The sequence below is a fragment of the Anser brachyrhynchus genome (assembly GCF_964034855.1).
Source record: "Anser brachyrhynchus genome assembly, chromosome: 4".
NCBI classification, from domain to species: domain Eukaryota; kingdom Metazoa; phylum Chordata; class Aves; order Anseriformes; family Anatidae; genus Anser; species Anser brachyrhynchus.
In genome coordinates, this window is record NC_137698.1 from 55,466,969 (window position 1) to 55,492,581 (window position 25,613).

At 40.5% G+C, this 25,613-nt stretch overlaps 1 long non-coding RNA gene across 2 annotated transcripts; it reads left to right on the forward strand.

Annotated features, from left to right (window-relative positions):
• The first annotated feature begins 1,894 nt into the window (after positions 1 to 1,894).
• Positions 1,895 to 25,292, forward strand: LOC308194032. 2 transcript variants are annotated; one of them, XR_013950186.1, is made up of 3 exons: positions 1,895 to 2,005; positions 10,449 to 10,549; positions 25,022 to 25,292. It is a non-coding gene; the product is annotated as an uncharacterized lncRNA (long non-coding RNA). The 2 variants fall into 2 exon arrangements; XR_013950187.1 differs by lacking the exon at positions 25,022 to 25,292 and having other exon boundaries at positions 10,449 to 11,367.
• Positions 25,293 to 25,613: the final 321 nt, after the last annotated feature.

Genomic DNA, 25,613 nt, shown 5'->3' on the forward strand with positions numbered 1-25,613 from the left:
AGGGTGAAAACTATAGTGTCTACATCAGAAAGTTCTCTGTGGACTTCCAAATGCCTATCTCGGTTTTGAAATACGGACTTGGACTTTTATGTTTCAGTGGGTCAAGAGTTGAAGTCGGCTTTCTTGAAGTACTGGGAAACTGCACATAAATCAGTGAACCATCCTTCCCCTTCTTACATGAAGGTGTTTATTCGAATCCAGTTATATTTGCTGAAGCAATAGGGAATTGTTAGGTTTTGAGGCAATGAACTTTTTGTAAGTCATTTCCAGAATTGTGAACGTGGTGGTGGCGAAACAAATGTATTTTGGTGTTGACAAGTTGGTTTAGAAACTTCTTTTTCCCTGCCATGTGATAGAGAAATATTCATGAGTAATAGAAAAATGCCTGAGGACACAGAGCATACCACCATGGTTAGGTAATTTTGCTCAGAGTTTGCTCTGAGCGAGCTGGTGACTTTTGAACCTCAGGTCTCAGGCACGGGGAGCTGTACCAGCAGACTGCTGCCACAAACGCTGACTAGCTCTGCTTTGGGCCTGGTACCGGGGGTACCTGAGCACACCATCACTCTGCTTCTGTGTGCTGGGTCCGGCTGGGGTGGAGTTAACTTTCCCTGCAGTGGCCCATACAGTGCTGTGCTCTGCCCTTGTAGTTAGACCAGCGCTGGTATCACACCAATGTTTTGCCTATTGCCGAGCAGTGCTGGCACAGCACCAAACTCCCTCCAAACCCCCCAGAGCCAGCAGGCTGGGGGTGGGCATGAGGTGGGGAGGGGACACCAGCAGGGCAGCCGACCTAAACCGACCAAAGGGATATTCCACACCATGTGGTGTCACATAAAAGGCGGGAGAGGGGAAGGAGAGGAGTGGCTCTCATTAGGAAGACATCTGTCCTCCCAAACAACTGCTACGCGTATTGAGGCCCTGCTTCCTGGGACACAGCCAAACATCGCTCGTTGACAGGAAGTAGACAATAATTTTATTTCCTACCTCTGTGCTTCTGCATGGCCTTTGCTTGTTTTTCCCTCTTCCCCTTCCCTTCAATTAAATTATCCTTAACTCAACCCATGAGCCTTTTATTCCTTCCATCATACTTTCTTCTTCCCCTTTTCTTCTTCTGAGGAGGGGGAGTGAGAGAGCAGTCGTGGTGGAGTTCAGCTGCCCAGCTGGATCAACCCACCACATTCTGGGCCTGAAGTTAGCTTCTTCCAAGCTGGGTTGGTTTCTCTGCACATCCTTATCCTGAACAGTACAGAAAAATAAGGACTAAAATCATGAAAGCCAGTGGGACACAAGTGCCTAAGTTACTTCAGCAGTTTTTAAAACCCCATTTCTGCTTCTATTCGTGCTATCTCAGAATAACCACTGGCCTTCCCAAAACTGTGGAATGCCTGCTTGAATGCATTGCCACCTCCCGACATCTGAACAAAATGTGCTGTTATCCTTTCAATACTTTTTAACGAGTGTCTGATGACTAGTTTCACACAATCATTCCCACATGCCTCAGACACGTTCAGTCCTTATGGGTCTGAGGAAGCCACACAGACTCCCAGATCTGGAGGGAGGTACGGAGGGTGCCCTTCTCTCTGAGTGCTCTCACTGCATGCTCTCTTCTGCCTATGGTCCACAGAGGAGAATGTGACTGTCCCTCCTGACATCCTTGCCCTCGCCTCTGCAAAGCTCAGTTATATAACTTCATGAGGCTGAATTCCAGTATCTATAGTAACGTTTAAACAGAAATAAAACAGTTACCAAAACAGGAAAAAGTTACTGAAAATTGTCCAGAAATGAGATCTTACCTCTCCTGGGTCACACATACGGCACAAAAAAGGGGTTTCTGTATCCATATAAACTGTAGATGAGATCTTTACCCCTCTTTTCTCCTTTCACAGCATGCAAGAGAGATGGAAAAGAGGAAAAGGTCTTCAGAGAGGAGCGAACTGAGTTGGAACAGGAGCTGGGGAGGACAGCAGAGTGGCTGCTTTCCAAAGATGCTTTCACAAAATTGGTAAGAGGGTTTTACTAGGGATGGGAGTAGAAAGAGCCATGGGCATGTTAATGACTGCAATTTAAATTACATTGGTGCTGGAGGCACTGCTCCTCATGTGCCAGGTGGAGAGTCTGCAATATCTGGATTACATAGGACTGAGAAGACCAAGATTAGGAGAACGTGAAGGTTGCTTTACAGTCTGTCCACACTGAAGGTATGCTCTCTTCAGGCTCCTTTGGATCCCTTTACGAACAGCAAAGCTACTCCTATTGCGATCAGTTCTCAAAAGAGCTCCCTCAGCTAAACTTTTATTGAGACATGGTCAAAGTAGATTCAAGTCAGTAGAGAAATTCCTGAACAGTTGGTTCATGAATTTGGTGAACAGTTATTTAGAGATACCATCACAGAAGTTCAGTGAGACATAGCACCACAGAACAACTGTAGCTGTCTGAAGCTCGATTTAAAGTCCCTTGTGTCTGTTGCCATCTCTCTTGTTTTTTAAGCATTTGCAGAGAACATCAGGAGAGGATATCACATTGTGCATCCTTCTAATAAAAGGCCAGAACAAACTGCTGCTGGTCAGCCATGTATTCCATGAATAGTTGGAAATGGAGAGTTTTGGGCTTGTGGACCCTCTGATATTTCATAGAAAATACATATTGTCGTTGGATAACCCCAATGGTTTTCACTTATAATGCCATTTGCAACATTTTGTTTTATTCTGCCATATCTGAATGCTTGATTTTTGAAAATGAAATGTATAATTGTAGGATTATATTCTGGTGTAAAATTACATCTCTTTTTGGAATGTGCTTATTGCAGGTAAGAAGTATAAATTCAGAAGATGGAAATCTCAAATCAGATTTTTTTACTTTTTGGGTTTCACAGATGATAATAAAAAGTGTCAGTTATAAAATGAAAATAGAAAAGATGCTTAGGGAAATATTTTTAAGTTATGACAGGTAAAATAGCATTCAAATTCAAAAGCAGTTGAATTTTCTTGCTTTGGGAAAAATAATTTTATAATAAAGAATGCTAATGAACATTTTTTCTCAAAAAGGGCTATATGCTTCCTGCAAAATCTGCCACTAAACCTCAAGTCTTTAAACTCTCAATTTTCTCCTGAAGAAACTTGTTGCAAACAGCAGTCCTTTGGAGTTGGAAGTTCTCAGAAAAAAAACACTTCAGAAAGTTAGTTTCTTATATTTATGCAGACTCCATCAACATAGAGAAGTCCTCAGTGACACGCTTTTTTCCACAGTACTCCAGAAACTAAAACTTTGTTCACAAACTAGTGTTTAGTTACAAGAGCAATTAATAAAGTGGTCAGCGATCAGTTTAAACTCTTTTAGAAGTCATGATCAGGCCTGGGGACAAGAGTAAGAGGTGAACAGAAAAAGGATCAATTGTGGAATATTTCAAGCACAAAGGTCATAAATCTGGCTTCAAGTGTACAAAAACCCAAAACTAACAACAGTGTTTTTGGCAGGTAGTAATAAAGAATTGGGAGGATCCAAAATTCTAGAGTGGAAAGTAAACATACACACCCACTGGACAAAATTCACCCATGTGTAAACAGCCAACAAAAGTCCATTTCCCACATAAATCCCACTTACACCCTAAGTTGGACTAATGTTTAGCAGTTATTTTGAAGGCATACTGCAGAAAGAAGAATATCATTCTTTGTTAATTAATAAGTATCTTGCATTCTGCCAAGACTTATGTATGCACCTAACTTAATATACTGCAGATTCTCTGCTGTTTATGACTGATAATGTGTAAACTTGAAATGCTTGCTGTAAACATTAGGTAAAATTGGGACCTAAGCAAAGTAATGTAGGACATGAAGAATAAATCATAAGATCTATTTTCCAAGTATGCATCAACAGTAATGAAGTAGTTAGCATACACATAGTGCTTTATATATTAAAAGCACTGTATGAGCAATGATCCAGATGCAAGAAGCCAATATTCATGTCAATAGTTCCAAGGAAATGCAAGGGGCTGCTATGGTAGGGCTGCAGAACTGATTCCACTCACCAAATTTCACATCTCACAGTCACTTCTGTTATTATTCCCTTTAGTTTTACAGATGAAATAGAATGATGGGGTAAGAGCCAGATACTTGCTTTTTTAATGTTAGTAAACATTTTAACAAAGCTAAGAGAAAACACCTTAAGCAGTCAAACAAGTCTTTATTGTGTAGCTATGTAGCCAGGTATTAGTAAGGTAAGCTGGTGTTACAGCTTTCTCACTTAAAAATTCATACTAAACAGGGATATAGTATGCAGCTGGGGAGCCTAATAAAGAGCGAAATGCCTATCAGATCTCCTTTTGTTCTTTAAAGGTCCCATTAAAGGAAACCATGAGCCAGTAGGTTCACCAGAAGGCTATTGAGCCTCCAGTGGAATGCGTTATGCAGAGTGGATCTCTCTTGGGTGGCTGCCATTGTTTTAAGCTTTGTGGTAGGCATTGCTTGAACATTGCCCTGTAGCCAAGCAAGGATCATTTGCTTTAAGAAGATGCTACATCACCTTTGTATATTCTTCCTGATATCTTCTCCCCCTAAACAGTGGACTATTAATTGGGCTGCTTTGCAGAAATGGGGAGAATTCAAGATTTGAAAGCGTGGTAAAGTCTGTCCACCCCATCAGCACTCAGATTTTTCAGGCTGAGCTGATTTCTTTGCAAGTACCTCCCACCCTGGCATATCTTTGCTGTTGTTGTTTCTTTATAATTTGATTTATTGCTTGAACTTATATCAGTTTTACAGACTAGAGCTCTATAGGTAGGTAAGAAAACTACACCAAAACAAAATTTCTCTCAGTTTTAAAAATGCTTCACATATCCCAGTGGGTAGGGTAACACAAAATACACAAAAGATTAGTGAAAGAAAAGTGGAAAGTGAAAAGAATGGAAATATTGATAGTCTGCCTCCTTGCTTTCAGCAAAATCGTCAGTTCTTAATTCTAAAATAATTAGACACAAATCTTGAAAAAGCATTGATTTGGTGAATACAGACAAAATGCCCTGCAAACTTCAGTTAAATTGCAGCAAGAAGTTATTTGCCCCCACATATACTTGGGCGTGCCTGGTGGTAACTTTAATTGTGAGAAAGCAAAGCAAAGAAGTTCCCTTTTCATGCCAGTGATTCGCACACTGAAGAACCTTGAAAACTCTTGTTTCTCAAACAGGGTATGTGTGGAATTCCTGCCATCTATGTGCAGCTAATTCAGATGGAGATCTTAAAATTGGCTTCCTTCAATCGAGTTTTGTTATGCACTTGGCATGCTTTCGCACCCAAGCCTCCCATCTGCAGCCTGCACCTGCATTGCTCAATATTTAACTCAAAGAACTCTGAACTTCCTGGACCACTAAGGTGTCTTTTGGTTTGTGGCTTGTTGGCCAGAGCTGTTGCTTACCATAAGAAAGAGATTTAGATGCAGTAAATAACGTAGGTTTACAGTTTCCTCAGTTTTGTTTCTGTATATTGAAAAAGAGCTCCTTTCTGGCATGCTGTAGCTTTTCCACAGCGTGAAGCACAGGACATGAAGAGCGGGGTATAACCTTTACAATCTGAGCTTAAAATGCAATCGCTTTGCATTCGAATGCGTTCTTTTTCTGCACAGTAGCAGAGCGCAGGATATACTGCCACCTCCACCACAAACAAACCCACTATTTTCTGCTCTTAGTTACAGAATTGTTTGAAAACGAGCAAAGCTTTCCCTTTGTCTTACGACTGTTTCTGATAAGCTGGCAGCAGGAATTCAGACTCCCATGCGGCCTCTGGTCCGACACAGCTGAGCTGCTCGGCGGCATGCCCCCCCGGCGGCCAGGGAGTTCAGCAGCTCGATGGACTGGAGACGCGGCAGGTATTTGTCCAGCGATTTTACAGCTGCATTGCACCACTAATTATTTACACTGGTTTTATAGCCATACCTCTCCCTTCCTGGTCTTGTGGGTCTCTTCTGTGCCGTGAAGGATGGATCAGGCTCCATAAAATGGGAAATAAATAAATAAATGAAACCCCTCCAGGGTTCTGCTCGATGTGCACACAAATTTCTGGTGAGCCATATACGTTATTAGTAACACCAAATGCTTAATTATCAAGAATTAGTTTCCAGAAATTATAAAATTGTGTGAGTGAATGTGCAAACACTCACAGATACATACGTGTGTGTATAAATATATACACACAGATACATGTTCACAGTGGCCTGGGCAACCTATGAACTTGAAGGGTCATTGGCCTGACTTCTATGGGTGGGAGATGATACCTGTGAAGGCTGTAAGTCTGCTCTACACTATAAAATGTTTTTGGAGCTGGCAAGCCTTCCACAACTGTGACCAGAGAAAAGATTGCTTTTGTTCATATCCCTTCTTTCCTGGGGGAAAACAAACAAACAAACAACACAAAAACAACTGATGAACCAAACAACAACAACAACAAAACATCCTTTCCTGGTACAGCTGTGTCCACTGGAGTTTTACTGCCTGCAGAGCAGTGAATGATCACTCTCAACCACTCTGGATGCTGCACTTGGCCCATTTCTTCTTGAAGGTGGTAGGGGAAACAAACAGGCAGCCCAGTTCTGGAGAATTCTTTCTGTGTGACCACTTTTTATTGCTAGTCAAAGGCAAGGCCCAGCAAACAATTAACAACCTGTGTAAAACTATTATTGAGATGTTTGCTGGCAACAAGTAGGAGGACATTTGTTGAAACAGGCATAGTTTAATGGTCTCAGCACAGGACTGGGACTGAGGATCCCCCACGTTCTTCCTGTGCCTTTGACGGTGATGGCCAGTACGTCCTTTGTCAGGCCATAGATATATTATTTATGGGCTTCTATTTGCCTTCTCTGAAATGGGCTAGAAACAGTTTTACTTAGCTTATAAGAGCCAGAAATAATTACTTGCTATTCTCAACATACTGTCAAGACATTAAAACATAAATGTCTCATCTACCTTTAGTTTTCTGAATGTTAGTCTTAGGTGGTTTCCTAGAAGTGCTCTGTGTTCAGTGGAGAGACATCTCCAGATGGTGAGACCTCTCCCTGCATTAGAAGGAGAAAAATTTTCCTTCTGGAAAGAATTTCCCCTTTCCAATCATTATAGAGGGAATCTGGATGATTCAGTGAGGCTGACTTTCAGATGGCTAAGGTGAAGTGAGATGAATGCCACCCTGGTTGCTACATTTAGGGCTGTTTATACTATGTGCGAAGAAGACAGAGTTTGTGCTTCACATCTCTGATCTCTGAAATGAAAAGATTTGCATGAATGAGAGGGATGAGTATTTCCAAGGGAACACCTGGAAAAGCAAGATTCTAGCCCAAATTATAAATGATTTAAGTAAAATCTTCCAGCAAAGTGGAGACATCACCGTGAGTTACAATGAAAGGGCTACAGGGCTACTTGGAGCTTTAGGAACAGAACACAGGCTCACCAAGTATTTCAACAACTCAGGTGGCTGGCTAGAGAAGAGAAGATACAAGACAAGAAAAATAATAATTATAGATATTATCATTGGTATGGAGCAAGGCCAGTGCAATAGCTCGATGGCAAATACACTATATGACTGGGAAGTTGAACCGAGGGAGAGAGTTTTAGGCTGTCTGTCCAAGTGGACCAGTAGAGAGTCAGTGCTCAGAAGTGATCTCAACTGCAGGAGGCAAAATGCCAGCCACATTACTAATGCAGTCTCCTTCGCCAGCTGATCTCTTTGGCAGCATTGGTGTCAGCAAAGCAAAACAAAGCTTAACGAGATTGCAGAAGGAACGGCAAGCAATGTTGGCAAGCTGCAGGTGGGCAAGGTTTTTTTTCCGTGTGCAATAGCCACAGTTTTCCAGATCATGTGTGCTCACGAGGATGCAGATGGACCAGAAAGCAGGCACTGGGTGGGATCATCAGAGAAGATGGTCTTTGACAAAAACAGGCCGAAGTCAAAGAGTCGGGCTTGGAAAGCTGCAGGATCCACAGCTCATGTTAACAAACTGTCCTCTTGCTGGGAGCCAGGATTTCCAAATCCTGGCTGCTTGAAGGCTGTCCTCTGAGCTTGCAGCTCTCCGAGCGCTTGTGCTGGGCGCGTGGCAGCTTGTGGCAGGGCTGCAGCCCCGGGCACTGCCTGGGGACGAGGATGAAACCACAGGAGCTCCCCTGTGCTTTTTGACCCCAGGTGCTTTTGGCAGCGACTAGCATTGGCCATGCATATGTAGCCATAGAGGCCCAGAGTGTTATTTTTTTTGGAAAAAAGTAAACCTGAGTAGGCACTGCCTCAGAGCTCCTGATTTAAATCAAAGTGTGATGTTGGGGTGCTACTTCCCATCGTCTGTTGCAATCCTTGAAACATTGGTTATGCCTGGTCTTCTGTGGGTGGCTGATCCGCAGAAAACCTGTGGGGTATATACCATCCGTGGAGGATGAAAATCTGTCAGGTAGGATGATACAGCTCAAATGGACCTTCTGGATCATCAAGTCTGTGTCTCTCCTGTTGCAGACAGTTGTGTCATACAGTCCCTTCCACAAGTTAATTGAGTTCCACTGTAAAACCAGTTAGGTTTCTATTCCAACTTATCCTATTGCCTGTTTCAGAACCCTATTTCTTTGCTGATTAAAAGTATAAATTATGGCATAAATTTATTCATTCCAATGTCTATCAAATGCCAGCATTTTCAGTGTAGCTGAAAAAGATTTTTTAGGTTTCTGGTGTTTATACTCTATCCCTATTTGACCTTCATTTCACTAGGTTAAAAAAATAAGGCTTTTGTACTCTTATGTATGGTAGCCTGTCCATTCTTTGGATGATCTGAGTCATCAGCACCATCTTTGCAACCTGAATTCATCCCTCTTGAACAATGGGCGATCAGAATTGTATATAAAATATTTCAGATGAAGGTGCAGCAGTGCTTTGTACATTGCCGTGAATATTATTCTATTTCTAATGGAAATATTTTGGCTGAAATATCTCAGGACCACATTATTTAACTCATAATTACATTTGCATCTAAAAGGCAACCTATGATCCTGGTATCCTCAGTTTTCTCTTCTGTGTTTCCAGTTGATAACTTCTGCCACACTACAGAAATTCTTGTTGCCAGTCCCTAGATGCAGGACTAAATGTTATTTCATTTCATGTAATTTTTAACCTACAGTGACACTTTGTTCATAGGTGAATTTGTAAAGCATTTCAGGAAATGTCTGTGCTTGATATCAATGCAAAGAATTAATTAATTCATTATTATTATTTCACATAAAATAAAGAGAAAATTGGATGTAGCAGAATTTATGATGCCTAATTTATGAGAGCATTAGCATTCAGGTGGGTAAAAAAATATTACTAATGATGTTGTTTACTTAAGGGAGATCTTTAGTTTGGATTTCTAAATCCTTGTCTCAGTTGTGCAAAACTTTGTTAAATTTAATTGGACTTCATTGTCTCATTGCAGCAAGGAGAATGCATTAACTGCATTTTCATTCTGAATGCATTAAATAACTTTTTCCCAGATAGGAAATCTGCAATAGGGCAGTTTAAGCAAAGCTAGATTAATTAATAGACCTTCACAATTCAAGTACAACAAAGCTGCAGAAAATTGGCTGAAGTTCTCCAGCCTGTAGATCTGGAAGGGCCAAACATTGCTTTTAGTGAAGGATATTGTGCTGAGCTGTGCAAAAAGTGGTTTTATGTTGTTTGTGCTGTTGGAATCACTACCATTTCTCCTATTCTTTTCTATGACAAAACCCCTATCTGAGAATAAATACAGGAGGGCAAAGTTCAGCGAGAACATTTTACTTTAGGGCTGCATTTTCTGTCTTTGAAATGCTGGATTTCTCATCTCTGTGGTTGCATTAATGACATTATTTTTTTTTTTTCTAGACATCTGTGTGTATTTGTGTGCATGTGTACTTTGTATGTATAACATTCATGAAGATGCAAAAATATCATATATAATGCAAGAAAGGCTTATTCATTGTCTTTCTGTTCCTGGCAGTTCTCAAGAAATGGAAAACAATGCTTACTTTTTTTTTTCCCCCCCTCTGTCTTTTTCCTCTATTACAGGCCTACAGAGATGGCGCCTTTGGGAACTTCAAAATTGTTTTTACTACTTTGAGGAAAATGTAATGTGATTCAGCAGTGCCTTATCTGTTGTATTTTCTCTGCTTGAAGCAAAATGTTATAGAAGTACTTTTTTGTAAGCGTAGCTGATCTTTGGTACCACATGCCATCTGGCTTTAAAAATTATTCCTAGGAATCTGACCAATCGTACTTCTTTAAAAATAAAAGGTAGCAGGTCATTTTGGTTCTAACACTGTTTGGAAAACATCATAAAAATTGACAGCATGAAATGTTAACCAGATCAAAACAATGCCACGGTCTCCAGAAACATTTCATGCTCCTAGTGAGTTTGATTTTTGCAAGGGAAGGACAGGGTGTGAGTAAACAGGGAACTTTTTTTTTTTTTTCCAGCTCTCAGTGTGGGGAATGACAAGTGAAGACAATGACTGAAGCCTTGGTCCTGAAGTCCCTGGTGTCACCATATGTCTTCTGATTACAGTGGGCTTCAGCTGGTATTTTTATCTTCTTGGGGTCTTGGGATCTGTTATATGCAAAACTAGAAAGTTTGATTTCTGAATCTGGTTACAAAACATTAAATGTCTGATACAGAGGTTGCTATAAAAACTGTTAAATGATAATAATAATGGTTTGGATTTTCAAAGGCAGGGCAGGGAGGTAGCCGTCCACAAGGAGCTGTGTCCACTAAAAGCCAGAAGAATAGTAGCTTTTTTTTTGCTTTTTTTTTCTTTTCTTTTCTTTTTTTTTTTTTTTTTCTGGCAATCCTTGTTGCTGTGAGCAGAGCGCGTATATAAATTAAGATATATCACGTGTAGCATGCTAACAGTTAAAGTCATAAATGTCAGCTGGTTCAGCTCACAGGAGAATAAGGAAACTGTGGGTAAAATATGATTATGTCATTTGATAAAAGTTGAAATCCTATCAGGTTAAGAAGGAGGACTTATGAGTACATATAGCTGAAGTATATTTCCTTCCAGAAATTCTTATCTTCTCCTTCTCAAAGGCAACATGTGAGTTAATAGAAACTGTATCTCTTGCCTCTAAGTCTTTTTGGTTGGTGAGTATCTGATGTGTGATGCTGAAGAGGATTATGAAGTTTTTTAAAAGAGGAAATGGGATCAGGAGGCAGAGTAAAGCAGGGGCTGGCTTGACATGCCAACTCACACACCACTGCTCTAAAAGTGTGCAGTTTTAAATTAAAAATCAGAAATAGGATCCTTATAGTTGAAAATTATACTGTAGTTTGAAAAGAAATCATGAGAAATGTTTTTCTTTTTTTACTACAGTAGTGGCACATCCAGTTTCTCCTACCTTAAGCTAACCTGTACTGCTTCAGCAGAAAAGCTTTGGTGACCGTATCTGAAAACCATCACTCCACACCCTCAGATAAGCAATAAGCAATCCCCAGTCCTGCAAACTAATCCATATGGATGAACTCTGGTGTCCTTGTAGAGCCTCAAGGTCAGAGTCTAAGGAAAAGAGCAGCAAGGGAAGTGCCTCCAGGATAAGGACAGCATGTTGCCCAAAGTAGCAAAAGAAACTATAATGTTTAAAACAAAAATGAAATTTGCATGTTAGACATTTTTATTGAGCAATTTTATTGAGTTCAAAACAAAGTCATCTCTGCATTTACCCTCCTCTTTTTATGATACTCTTTGAAGTTTATTTTCTGTTTAAACACACTTGCTTACTTCCCAGAAATCTTTCCTCTTTCTATAAGTAGATTCATGAAGCAGAAATTATGTCTACATATTGCACAAACTCCACACCCTTTGTGTTTTATTGCACTGCCGGTAGTTTGGTTTCGTTCAGATGTTTGCTTTCAAGGAGATATAGGGCTCTGATTGTGATAGTAATTTATTACCTGTTTTATTGTTGCCATTTGTCCTATAATTTTAAAGGTAACCTGAAATGATTCCCTAGAAAAGTCAGTCCTTAGACCTGAGTTCCCCAGTCCTCAGGGATGCTCAGTAATCTCAAGCTCTCAATACCCAAAAGATCTCCAAGTACATATAACATAATATTGGACCTGAGCCAAGTGCTGAATGTTTCACTGAAAAATAAAAAAGAGCTTCACCTTAACTTATTTTTTTCCAAGCTTGTCGAAGAATTTGGTTAATGTTTTAACTGAGAAGACGCTTCCCAGTGTTTGTGGTGTGGGTAATGTCAAGTCACCGTGCAGTTCAACATATAAGCAATCGCACATGTATCCACAAATGACCATGTCTGGAACATGGAAGACAAAATGTGCTGTAGATGCCAGTGTAATGCCCTGGAGACCAACTTTCACTCCCTGGGCTATGCCATCAGTTTCCTATGTGACTTCGGAATAAATGCTTGAAAAAATCAAAGTGTGTTTGGAGCACAGGCCTGGGCCTGCTCTCATGCCTGAGGTCCATCTGTGCCAACGCTCAGGTTTGTCATTACATCTCCTTAGCCTGCTGCAGCGGGGTCATGGAGGTAGGACAACAGGTCCCAAAAGCACATCCCAGAATAGTTAATGAGATATTAACTAATAATTAATGAGATATTAACTAATAGTTAATGTGGTCAAGTAGCAGTCAAGCTGCTATCAAGACAGCATGCTTGTGCTGTACAAGCTGCAGGCTGGTAGTAGGGGTGCACGAAGCGAGCAGCAGGGAATGTAGCCCCACTTGAGTCTGATCTCTGGCTGAATCCCTCCTGTGTCTACTCTTCTCTACTTTCCTCTTTAATTTCCTTTTTCTCTGCCGTTTTTTACCCCACAATACAAGCAAGCTTTAGTTTCTCCCACCTTAAAAAAAATCTCCACCTTCAATCTCAATCACTTTTGTAAATACCACTCCCGCTTCTCCTTTTTCATCTCTAAGCTCAGCAAATGTAAAAATTTTAAACACCACTAGGATTTCTTCTACGTGGAAAGAGGAATGTAAGAGAACACATTTGGTCCAGTTTTTTGCTCACTGCAGCTCTGTGCAAATCTCCAAAGAATTTCAGATCCAACCTGCAGTTTTCAAACTCCTTACTCTGTCAGGCATCTCTGACACATAGCCTGGGTTCCCTTTCCTCTCATGGCCCTGCTCTTGCCCCGGCCTGTTTCTGCAATGTAACCATCAGCTCTGTGTGGACCTCACTGGAATCTGTCCTTGGCACACGTGTGTTAAAGCTTTGCTGATTCTTTTGTGGTGGCATTTCTAAGACCTGACCTTTCTTACCCAGCCACAGGACTAAAATGCTCATTCTGTCTTCTGTTACCACATGCACAGAGTTGTGTGCAACACAATTTAGCAGCCATTGCACCTGTGGCTCTGTGTGCAGTTTTCACACATGCACATGATAAGTAGGTTAATAAATATATAGATAGTAGGAAAAAAATACAGAACCCCACTGGTTTAGGCATGATAATTTTGCAGAATTTCTGCCATGCCCTTAGAAGGGCAGTGTCAAGGTGTTTTTTGCATGTTTCTTTTCAGTGCACCTTCATTTTTTGAATATCTTTATGGGTCTGTGCATCACCTAAAGGAGTTACTTTAAGTGGTAAGTACATGAGAAATTAGAGAGAGAGGGGTAACAGGGAGTAGTTTGTGTTAACAGCCCATGTGGATCTTGCTCATCAAGGAGACACTGTGCATGAAGAGGTTTGTGAGTCTGGTCTCACTAAGAATGAACAGAATTGTTTCAGGTTTGTTTCTTACCAGCTTTTACATTCTTCTCAGGCACTGCTTACACAGCAGGTGGTCACTTAGCATTGCCACTTGTTTGTCTTTCCGTCTTTCTGTAGTATAGAACAAGCAAGGATGTGTGGTTTCCTTCTTTATCAAGAATAGCAAAATTGGAAGAGTAATATTCCACATGCAGCTCCATTTATGGAGGGCTGGAGTAAGGATGCTACAGTTTTGGTTTGGAAGGAGTACAGCATTTACACCTATATATATATATATATATATTTATAGGAGGGTCTTTAAAAGATTAGGAGATATCATGGGTACTGGTTTAAGTCAGTTCCACTCGGGCCTGTTACCCCAGGCTTGTGTCATGTACACACAGACATGTCAATGCGTCAGCCAGCTGAAATACCAGATACCTGCTCACAGGTGGAAGCAGTCATGCTGCTGTTTCAGAAAGAAGTGCAAGTCAGCTCCATTCCCAGAGCTGCATAGCTGATTAGGATGGGAGTGTTCCCATTCCAGTAAGTCTACCTGAAAAGCAAGATTTATTAGGATAGATGCATTACACACTGACATATCTCCATGGCTTCCACACTAGAACTGGCTTTTTATCTCCTACCTGCTAGAAGTGTCGAAAAGAGCTATGCAACAATGTCAGCATCTTTCCCTTTTCTAAGCGTTTCTTTCCTCTCTTGTCAGTCAGCTGGTCCTCCCACTATTTTGCTTCTGATTTCCACCCTTGTGTTTTCCTCTTACTCTAGGTAACCTATTTCCCCAGACTTTGCAGGCATCTGGATCTCAATATCACCATAGAACTTCAGAATCATCTTGGCTGAGGTTGAACCTCCTCGGAAGCTGGACAAGTTGGGATCTGAATGTTGTGAATTGGATAACTCATTTTCAACGGAGTTGAGCTGGAACTGAGATTTTGGGTCGAGGTTTGAATTTATAATCAAATCTGAACACTGTTTTGAAAAGATGGGAACACTGGATCCATATCCAAAGTCCTAATCCCTGGATATAAGTGCAGTAGTATCAGAAATTATAGATCCCCACAGCAGAGAAATATGAAACTCAGACTTACTGTTTTGGCTGTGGCCTATTTCACAGTTTTATCCTGGAAGGAATGAATGTTTCACAGTTTGAATTTTTATTCCTTTCTAATACATATTAATAATGCTTCACCTCTCTGTCCTTCTGCCAGTATACTGCAAAAGTATCAGATTAGGTTTCAGTTTTCTGCAGCGTTGCTCTTTAAACATTGATACTAGACGTGCTGCATTGTTATATAAGTCACCGTGCTTGTCATGCGCACTGCACAAGTAATCGGATTGCATACTCAGTGTAAAACTCCTTGGTACCACAGCTTCAGGTCTGATTTTTTCATGTGCCTCACTCCTGAACAGACAGCATTAGATATGGATTTTTCTGTACGCATCTTCCAAGTGATTTAGGATCTGGTTTGATTCCCATCGAAGTCAAGGGAAAAAGCACCTCTAGTTTATGTAGGATCAGAATCACTGAATCACAGAATCATGGCATGGCTGAATTGGCAGGGCCCTCTGGAGGCACCTGCTCCAGCCCCTGCTCCAGCAGGGACACCCACAGCAGGGTGCCCAGCACCACGTCCAGGTGGCTTCTGGAGATCTCCAAAGATCAGACCCTAACTATAATTACAGTGGTCTCCTTAGAAGAGTTGCTCACTAAATGATTACCCAATTACAATAAGGAGCAAAATGCTCCATTTCTCTATAAATGAACAAGTCATACTTCGGGGAAAATATGGTGCCTAGAATGGGAAAACACAACAGAAAAGTGCATAAGGTTTTTTCATGTCACAGATATCTTTTGAAAACAATGTTTAATAGGCAAATGTCTACCATGGAGCACATAGTTTGGTCTCTGGTGGGAAGATATGCCAGGCAGGGGTCATGGAAAGAGGAAAAAATGAACAGCTGAAGCTAGAAGGATGTCCAGACATCCTTAAGCCTGAGCTCCACTATGTGAACAAAAATCAAATCCTAAATTTTTGACCTTATCCAGAAAAATCACTGGGGAGCACCAGACACTGATGAAGAACGTTGTAGTCTTGCTGCATGCATAGCAGCCTCTGCTGAAATCAAAATCCTGGAGCTCTTTATATATACATATATATATGTATTTGAAGATTGAAACTACACAGTGGATTAATTAACCTTTCTGCTTTCCAGAAAGCTACCTGGAATTTAGCCACCCTGTTCTCATTTGACATTTATTTAAAGAAATGTGAGAATTATGAGGCTGCATTTTGTTTAAAAGTGCCAATTTATCATGGCACAGTTCAATTTAACAATCAAGAAACTCCTTGGAATGACTAAAGCCCTGTTTTGTAAGGATTTCCTGATGTAAAACTTGACTAGCTTGACTTCGTTTGAGTGTTAGGGAAACAGGTTGCTCCTTAGCTAAAACTAAGCATGCTAGATTTCACTCTTGATTTGGCAGGGAAAGCCAAGATACAGACAATATTATTTATCATGAAAGAACTTAGCCAGCCAGCACAGCTTTCTCAAAGACTTTGTGAAAATTTATGTCTGCTACCATGAAAACAGGAATAAGAGAAATGATGGTGGGTCTGTTTGCATAATTGGATTTATAATCAAGAAAATGAGATCACTTTCCATTCCTTTTGCCCACTAAGCCCTCCCTCATCAGGAGCAGTCACCACAGATACCTGTGAGGCAGTTGGTTAAGGCACATTACGCAAAGAGCTTTTGGTGGTCAGGTAGCGACAGAAATCACCAATTTTGGGAGAAGTGCTGATTAGGGAGGCTTAAAATTAGGAGGGAAGTGAAAGTGAAATTAAAAGTGTTGAGAGACAGCAGCAAAAGATGATGAAGTAATCATTTTAATTTGCCACATATTTAGAACATATGTGATGATATTTCACCATTAAAGAGATTCACAGTTTTCCTATGGAAGGAAATCCTATCCTATCCTGTCTTTTCCTGGATGTAGGTATCTTGTGCAGGATCTTTTCACAGCAGTGGCACTTTTGGTTACAAATGCCTTAAGTGCTCTAAGACGAAAGCTGGCCCTGGTCCTCCCAGTACTGTAAGCACAATATGCTCCACAATACGGACTCCTATTCAATTCACCTCTAAATGTCCTCCCCAGGTCCTCATCAGCTGAACTACTGCAAGTACAATGTGGAGCTAAACCAAATGAGAAGTGTTTTTGTGCATTTTCCTGCATCTCTGCCACCTTGCCACTCTGGGAGGTTACTTTGGCTGATTAGAACTCCTCTCATGCAGCTTAGGGTTTCTTCCTGAAATCACGACATATATAGTCCTGCAATCACCTTTGTGTTTTTGCTGTTGTTGTTTTTATTCTAACAGTGCTTAGTAACACTCATGTTGTGGGTATTTTATTTTATTTTTTGGCATTTGAATTCTTCTTTAAGGTGAACTTTTCATTAACCTCACTAGACAACAAAGGCCCTCTTTCATGTGTGCACATCCAACTTACCTACAGACACGAAAATCTCTCTCAGCAGTACTTCTCCCCAAATCCAAAAGCATTTGCTATTTAAGAGTGTTGCTCATTTGTTGGGAAGTCCTGTTACCGTATCTGTTGCCATTGTGTAGTTCACATAACAGACTTGCCTTGACTTTAGTATTGGACTGCACTAAGCTGCAGAGAGAGACAGACTAGAAAAGGAGTTCCTGTGTGTGTTGTGCATGGGAGAATGGACAGAATAAATGCTTGAAAGTGGCATATCCAATGGATAAACACAGCACTGAAATTAGGTGGTTTGAAAAGCTGTGTGGGTGGCTGTCTGCTACGCCTCCTTTGCAGGAGTAGGAGTGATCCAGCTGCACAAATAGTTTGGCTGTTCAGAGCCTGGGGATTATGTTCCTCTGCTTTGCCTCATTTTTTTTTTTTTTATGTGTTCAAAACAAAGCAATTATATGAGGTTGTATTTCTTTAAAAAAGATGAAAATGCTATAGCAGACCCTCCTTTGCCATAACAGCTTACAGCCCCAGTTTCATGTGTATAGATATAAGCTAAATGCCCATCTGCATGCACATGCAACCAAGACCTAAAGTCAGAGATTCAGGAATTTCATGGAAATTCCTCGAAAATTTGACCTGCTTATATGAATGTGTTATTCTGCATCAAGTTGCAGTGAACAAAATTTTGTTTACCTGATAGCTTGCTCTCCTAATAGAGCTTATTTATATTCTTAGGTAGGTTTTGATATAAATCAGAATATATGTAAAAAAATCCTATAACCATGTGAAAATATGAAACTTTGACTAGAAGTGCAGTAATGTGTAAGTTTTTGACTATCTTGATGTCACAGAGCTGAAGACTATGAACTGGATTAGAATATTTATGGAGAAATAGTCCTGATAATGAGAAGATTTCTAGTACATGTAAATGGCAAATTTGTACATCCATGTTCTCATGGACAAGTATTCAGAGAAGGATACAGGGGTTAGTTAAGACATTTAACAATGATGGTTGATCTCCTACTAGTTGTGATATATGGTTAATTCTTCTTACATGATTAAAAAAAATAAATAGGGAGAGTATAAAAGAAACCTTCAGTCTTGGAGACAGGCTGAAGGGGGAAAACAAAACCAACAAAAAACCTACCAGCTGCAGTTCCTGAAATCTGTTGAGGTTAAAGACATTTAAAGAAGATCCCAGTAAAGCAAATGAAGATTATCACAGAAAAACAAGATCTGAAAAAGTAGGTGGTAGTACATAGATCTGACACTGAATCACCAGGCTTAGCTTGAAGCCATCAAGATGAAAAAACCCTTCAGGCAATTAGCTTTAAGAGTTCAGAGGTGTGAATGAGTCAGGTTTTATAGGGAGAGGTAGTGTCTTCCGAACAGTGTGTGTGATATTGCAAACTTGGGATGGGGTCGTAAAGGCAAAAGAGAAAAGAAGGAATGATATCGGAGAAAGAGGGATGTAACATATGCTGTAAGAGTACGGTAACTAGGGCTGGGAAACAACAGCAAACAGCCAACATAATCTTTTCTGAGAACCAAAGAGAACTGAAGGATGCACTGAACTGGCAGTGGACCAACAGCTGAGGAAATGGTGGAAGAAGGAAGGGTTGAATTCGTGGAAAATTAGTTTTCTTTCTCTGGGAAAGAGGTTGTTTTGATTTTGACAGTCTCATTTGAAGAGAAAGAGGAATTTGCCATCTGTGGAGACACCACTTCCAGAAAATCTTAACCTTTTCATGACCGACTGTGTAGGGCTGCAGCTGCCTCATGCAGTAACTATGTGGTGGCCCCAAAGGGTCTAATATTTCACTGCCATCAGTTTGAAACATCAAAGTTCTTTACAAATTTATAATACAGTTTTGTTTGGTTCTTCTAATAGGACATTCAGAGGTATTATACCACTAGAAGTACAAACATCCTTTCTTGGTCATAACTTAACCTCCATAAATTTTATATGCTTGCACCCAAGAACATAATGCATGGTGTCACTGTTTTTCATAGTCATTGAGGACTGATTGCTGGCATTGCTGGAAAACTAATCTTATTACTTCTTCTTTGTACATTAAAGTAAGAAACTTATTTATGTTTTTCTGTTCATCAGTATTTGGGGTACTCACATAATCTAGTGATGAAGGACATGAAGTACCTGGCTAGAGAGTATAAGTAGGTATTATTTGTGCCATGTTGTCAGGTGTACGGTGCAGCAAACTGATAGTTAAATTTGAATTACAGTAAATCATCTTAGAGCTGCACAGGAAAATAAAAGCCATCAAGAAGGGCTAATTCTAAAAATAAAGCAGTTGTTTGTAAGGGTTGTCTGGAAAGAAACAGGGCAATAAAATTTGTGGTTGTCTTTTTATAAAAAAAAAAAAAAACAACTAAAGGAATGTGTAAAAAAATGAAGAATTCCCTTTATTGTAAGGAAAGGAAAAACTTGGCTTAGGAAAAATGAAGGCGTATCAATGAAGAAAAAACATATTTCTCAAAGATAACAATTCTTGGAATAATAGCTGAGCTAATGATGAGGGAACTGATACAAAACTTTGAAATGGAAATTTCCCTCTGGAAAATGATACTCCACTGGGTGCAAAATGTATTTCATGAATTTGAATGCTGAAAACAACTGGCTTTTTAATGGGAATGTTTCAAAGAAATTCAAAATTGAAATGGGATATTCCATTTTAATAATCTCATCTTGTTTACTTTTGATTCTTCTCTATCACTTTTCCTGAATGGTATTCTTTGTCCAGTTAGCTTTTTTAATTTGTGTGTGTATGTATGTGCACGTGTATATCAATGTCATAATCTTTTACCAGTATTAACACTTTTTTATTAATCTAGATACTTTGGATATCTTCTGCAAAATGTATTATCTACATTTTTCATCTCAAATTGGGTTGAAAACTGACTCCGGAGTGTTGGAATTTCCTGTGGCCTAAACAACCTCCATTTCCTGAGAAGCTGTGCTTCCAGCTGATGATTTGGCTGGGTGATACCACACCAACCTCTCAATTTCTGTTTGTTTTTTTTTTTCTTTTTTTTTTTTTCTGTTGATAATAGTTGCTTTATTTTCTCAGAATTTTCTTTAATTCTTTATTGCAACTTTCCCTTGAGAGTTATAACAATATGGAAGTCCCCATCACATGTTAACTGCTGATCCCTCAACTGTAGTATGACAAATGGCCGTGAACTCACAGGATCACAGAATAATTTGTGTTGGGCCTCTGGAGACCGTGTGGTCCAAAGCCCCTGCTCCGAGTAGGTCAGCTGGAGCAGCTCGCTAAGGCTGCGAACTGTCGGGTGTCAAATATCTGCAAGGCTGGAGTGGAGACTCCACAGCCTCTCTGGGCAACATCCTTCGGTGCTTGGTCACCCACATAGCAAAAATGTTTTCCTTGAATCCAGTTGAATTTTTCCATGTTCCAGCTGGTGCCTGTTGCTTCTTGTCCTGTCTCTGTCCCTTCCCATGACACCATGACATAATTGCAGTGAGCACTTACCATGTGATGCATCTACTAGATGCGTTTATGTATTATTTATGTTTATGTTTATATTATATATATTTATATATTATATAAGACATTTATGTTTATATTTATATGTTTAAAGTTATATGTAGATATACAAGCTATAACTTTTTATTTATTATGCATTTATATTTTTATGCATGGTTATATTTAGATGTACCTATTTTTATTAAGCAAACAGCATACATATTGTAGGTTACTGCATTGCAGCCTGCACAGTAGCTGTGGTTCAGAGATGTGCTGACAGTGTGGAACAGCAGTTTATGAAATGCAATAATATGATCACAAACACTTGTCTGGTCATATCATCACCCCTGCTGTTATCTCTTACAAGATGATCAAAGGTAAACCTTTATCCATGGTTCAAATCCATTGATTTTTACCCAGTATGGATGAAGGATTTCAGAAGGTGCCATGTGATTTGCAAACACAGTATATCTGCCCCTATCCAAATAGTACAGTTTTTTAGTGCTTGGAGCCTTTGGGCTTTTGCAAGCAGCTGTAAATTTAAGCAAAAAATATTTTTAAACTGTCAGTGGTTTTTACTGGTATTCATATTTTTCATCTCGGGGGGTTGGTTTGGTATCTCAAGAACACTATACATGACCTGAACAAAGCCTGCATGCACTGTAGGGATTCTCACAAGCTATTCCTGCCCTAATAAAACGGAGCGCTGTCAGAAGTGGCTAATCTTGTGATTTGTTAGATTATGAAGCACTAGGATTAGGAAAGGAGTGTGGCAATTTTGTGCTGACCAGTAGAAGGCTTTGGCAGGCCTGGGGGGCCGGTGTGGAGCCCCCCAGAAGAGCAGTGGTGTGATGGCAATGCAGACAGGTGCCGGTGAGCAAGGCCTGGGGTGGGCGGGAAGCGCTGTCCCCAGCGAGCTGAGTCAGCACCCAGGAGCTAATTGTGCAAGAGGAATGGCACTTTTAAGGTGTTTACACTCTCTTATCACACCAGCCTGTGTAAATAACGCATTTGTCAGCAATATGGCTGCAACCAAAAAACCTTTGCAAATGCACCGTTAAGGCTTGCCTGGACCTCCTCTACTGAGGTAAATCATGCTGTTTGGGCCCATGGAAGTCCTTTGGAAAACGACAGAAGAGCTCTCGCGATTCAGCCGTGGCCAGGCAGTTGCTTCACTGTATTTCAACTCATTTAGATCAGCATGTCTCCACTAGCTTCAGGGAGCCTGTGTGGATTTAGATTTAGTTCAAAGTACCTGAATGCTCTGTGATAAGGAGTGCAGTAGCTATGCAATATACACTTTTATATAGGCTATAATATGTTATAATCAGTTTTATAGAGCAAAAAGCTTTTCTTACTGTATGACCATTCAGATTATATACATATATTTGTTTAATATAGTTTTTTAAGATTCTGTGTCTGGCAAATAACAGCAACAGGTCATATCTTTAGCTTCTAGGAGCAAACAGAGAAATACCAGTAGGGAAAGAGAGGTGAGGAGGAGATTTGTGATTTGTAGTGTTTTAACTTTTAAGATGAGAGGTTTTAAATTCCCACTCCATTCCCCCACAGGAATCTGGAGAAGAAAATTTTTATTTTTATTTTTTTCCAAGCAGAGAGGAGTTAGCAAGATGAATATAGAAATCTAAGTTTACAGCATCATAATTATATACAGAATTGTGTATAGAGTTATATGCCAAAGTAATGCAATTAGATTCCTCAAATCAGTAAATTAACTTCAGAAACTTAAGCTTGAATATAAAGTCACAGAATCCGTGTGAGATCACTGAAGTTACAAAGAGCTTTACATTTAATTTTTGTCATTATTTTGCATGTTTTTAAAATTTAATTGAAATAGCAATTGAAGATACTAAATTGCCTGTAACAGTAAAACTATCCCACTGTATAAATCCACAATACACCCACATTCTGAATGCAGTGTGCTGTTCTGAGAAAGGATATGGTAACATTATGCAAGGTATAGCGAAGGTCCACAAATATCACACAAAGATAAGGAATAGATTTTGTATCAGGAGTTCTTAGATAGACCAAGATCCCTGAGCCTTGGGACAGACACCTGAGGGAGAAAAAAAATGGAAATGAATAAAGGCAATGGAAGGGAGAAGGTATGTGGGGATGAGTTGATTATTGTTTCTTGCAGTACTTGAATTAGGGGACATCAAATGAAATAATTCAGGGGGAAGATCATGGAAATAAACAGAGATGATACTTCAAGCAACATGTTAAAACAGAATTCATTGGCACTGGGTACTGTGGATACTATAAGCTCCTATGGTTTCAAAAAGTAATTAAATTAATTTGAGAAAGATGTTTAAGAATAAAGCACAGTGAGAGCTCTGAAAGGATGGAGTAAGCCAAAGCAAAACTTAAGCAATTAAATATATTCAATAGAGAACACTGACATCTTTTTCAATAGAATGCCTTTTTTTTTTTTTTTTTTTTTAAACTTGAGTTCCTTGGAGCTGGGTCTGTCCTGCACATCTGTTCAACACTTTTGAGTTTATACTCTGTAAAGTAACGTTTATTTTTGTGGTGCTTTCTAAGTGGTAAGTAATATTGATTAGTCTCCCCACTTGTGCCTGACTGGTGCAACCTCGCTGCTTTTCCTGACAAAAATGCCTCAAGTAAATAGGCATCTGCAGCAGAATTAATAGCAGATCTGAAGGGACTGTTATCACTGCTGTGCTTGTTAACCTTGCATGTCGTGCCGACATCCCAGCACACAGAGATGACTTAAAGTAAGACGTTACTGTGGCTTGTTCAAACAGATGAACCATTATGCCAAATGCAAATATCTTTTCAAATTTTGCTCTAATGAAAGTAGGAGGGTGGAGCTACAAACCTTATCACACAAATGTAACTTTCAACAGAAAGTATCAGTTTTATACAAATTAAGCTTCCACCCATGCCACAGAAACATTTTCAATGCTGGGTGCAGACTGGCTGCTGAGGTGCCTGTGGTGGTTTGGGTGGAAGACACGGCAGCATCTCTTGGGACATGCTGACACAGAGAAGTAAAGCTGTACTTAACAAACACACAAGCCCTCTCCTGTAGATCAGAAAGAGTAGGGAAATACTGTTTTAATGTCAGGAACCTCCAGCTGTTGTAACTGCCATGAGCATGCGGAGGCACAGGGGTCTGGGTGCATCTTCTGCAGCAGAAGAGATCTTCACCAGTGTTTTTAGAGGATACCTGCCAAAATAATGGAGTTCGAATTAAAACCTGCTTGTGCTAGTGTTACCTCAACATACGGATGCTGTATCTAGCCTGTTAATACTCTAAAAACCAAGAGAAATCCTCTCCCTGAGCAGACAAATGCCCTTCTATTTCATTTTAAAGTGGCAGCTAATAACTCGTGTCTGTCAATAAAGAGATGCATCACTGGGAGATGGTGTGTTGCATCCTTGAAGGTAAATATTTTACTGAAATATTGGCTTTAGGCAGATAACTTTATAAATTGCTGTAGTTCTTTCTTCAGTACAGTATATGGAAATCAACTGTGGTTCGTATCTGCGATGGCATTATTGTTTGCATTACCCACATAAATCTTCCAGCATCTGTGTATTTCATAAGGGAACAAACATTTCTGTCTATTACATGAATGTGACTATTGTAATAAACTCATGTTATGACAGACTGTAATTACTTTAAGCAGTCTCCCCAAAGCCTACAGCCAGGGCGTTGCCCTCAGACAAGAACAGCCCAGAAAGGACTGGCAGATCAGGCTGCAGGGTAACATCTATTTTCTGTAGCTCCTGCCTTGCTGCCGTGGCCAGAGACCAGCAGCCGAACACCCCAGGGCTAAACACGCAGGGTTGTGCTGCTGCCTGTGGAGAGGGCCAGGGAGGAGCCGCCAGGCCCCGGGGCCGGCCTGGAGGCCTGGGCGAGGTGCAACGCCCTTGGGTGGCTGCGGCACACGCCCAGCCCTGCCTTGGGCGGGCAGGGCCATTGCTCCCCACAGCCCCGAGGACACCGAGCAGAAGCTATGGAAGTCAAACGTTTTTAAAATCTCTCCCCGGAGCATCGCTGAAGTTGGCTGAGGGGCTCTCTGAACCGCCAGCGTTGAAGCTCAGTGCACGAAGGCGCTTTGTGGAGGCCAGCATAAGTCTGTGTGTGATAGCACTTCAAAATTTGAGCAAATCGAACAGGGAAGGCACTTCAGTCTCAGATAAAACCTTAGAGGGGCTACTGTGGCATGCAAATGCTGATCGTAAAGGATAGCTGCATAGTTAAAGCCCAGCAGTGTAGTTTTATGGTAGCTAGATTTCAATCTCATAGCAGTTTTTCCCCCTCTTCCAGATTATAAATTGGACCAGCAATACTCCTGCTCCTACCTGCTAGACTCCTGAAAGACATCTGCCCCTGTGACACCATCTGAAAAAGCACCTGACAGAAAAGCAGTACAGTCCCACAGAATTAGGTGAATTAAAAAATGCTTAATCGATAGCTCTCAAAGAACATGATTTTACAGGCTTTGTCATGCAAAAAAGCAATTTGCAGTCATGGCAAGCATTTCTTTTGCCTTCAGATTCTGTGAATTTCTGCCTAGTTCCTGGCCCTGCACTTTTCCCTCTGGAAACTTCTTAGGCTGCGACGGCATGGTTATTAGTGCTGGATCTGTGTGTGACTGGATCTCCCAGAAGTACACGTTTGATTCAGATCGGGTGTGGTGTGTGATCACATTTCTGCGTAATCACCCACAGCAAACTTCTGCTGCCTCTGTGTGCTGGTGGAAACCCGTGGGGTGTCGGGCAGCCGGGGTGATGGGTCAGGCATAAAGCCTGCAGGTAGTGGTCAGAGTTAAGCCACCAGAGCTGTTTTGTACAATCTGAATTGGCAAAGTGACTTTATACTAGATGGATGTTTTACGCAAGTGGCTCTAGTGTTTTTG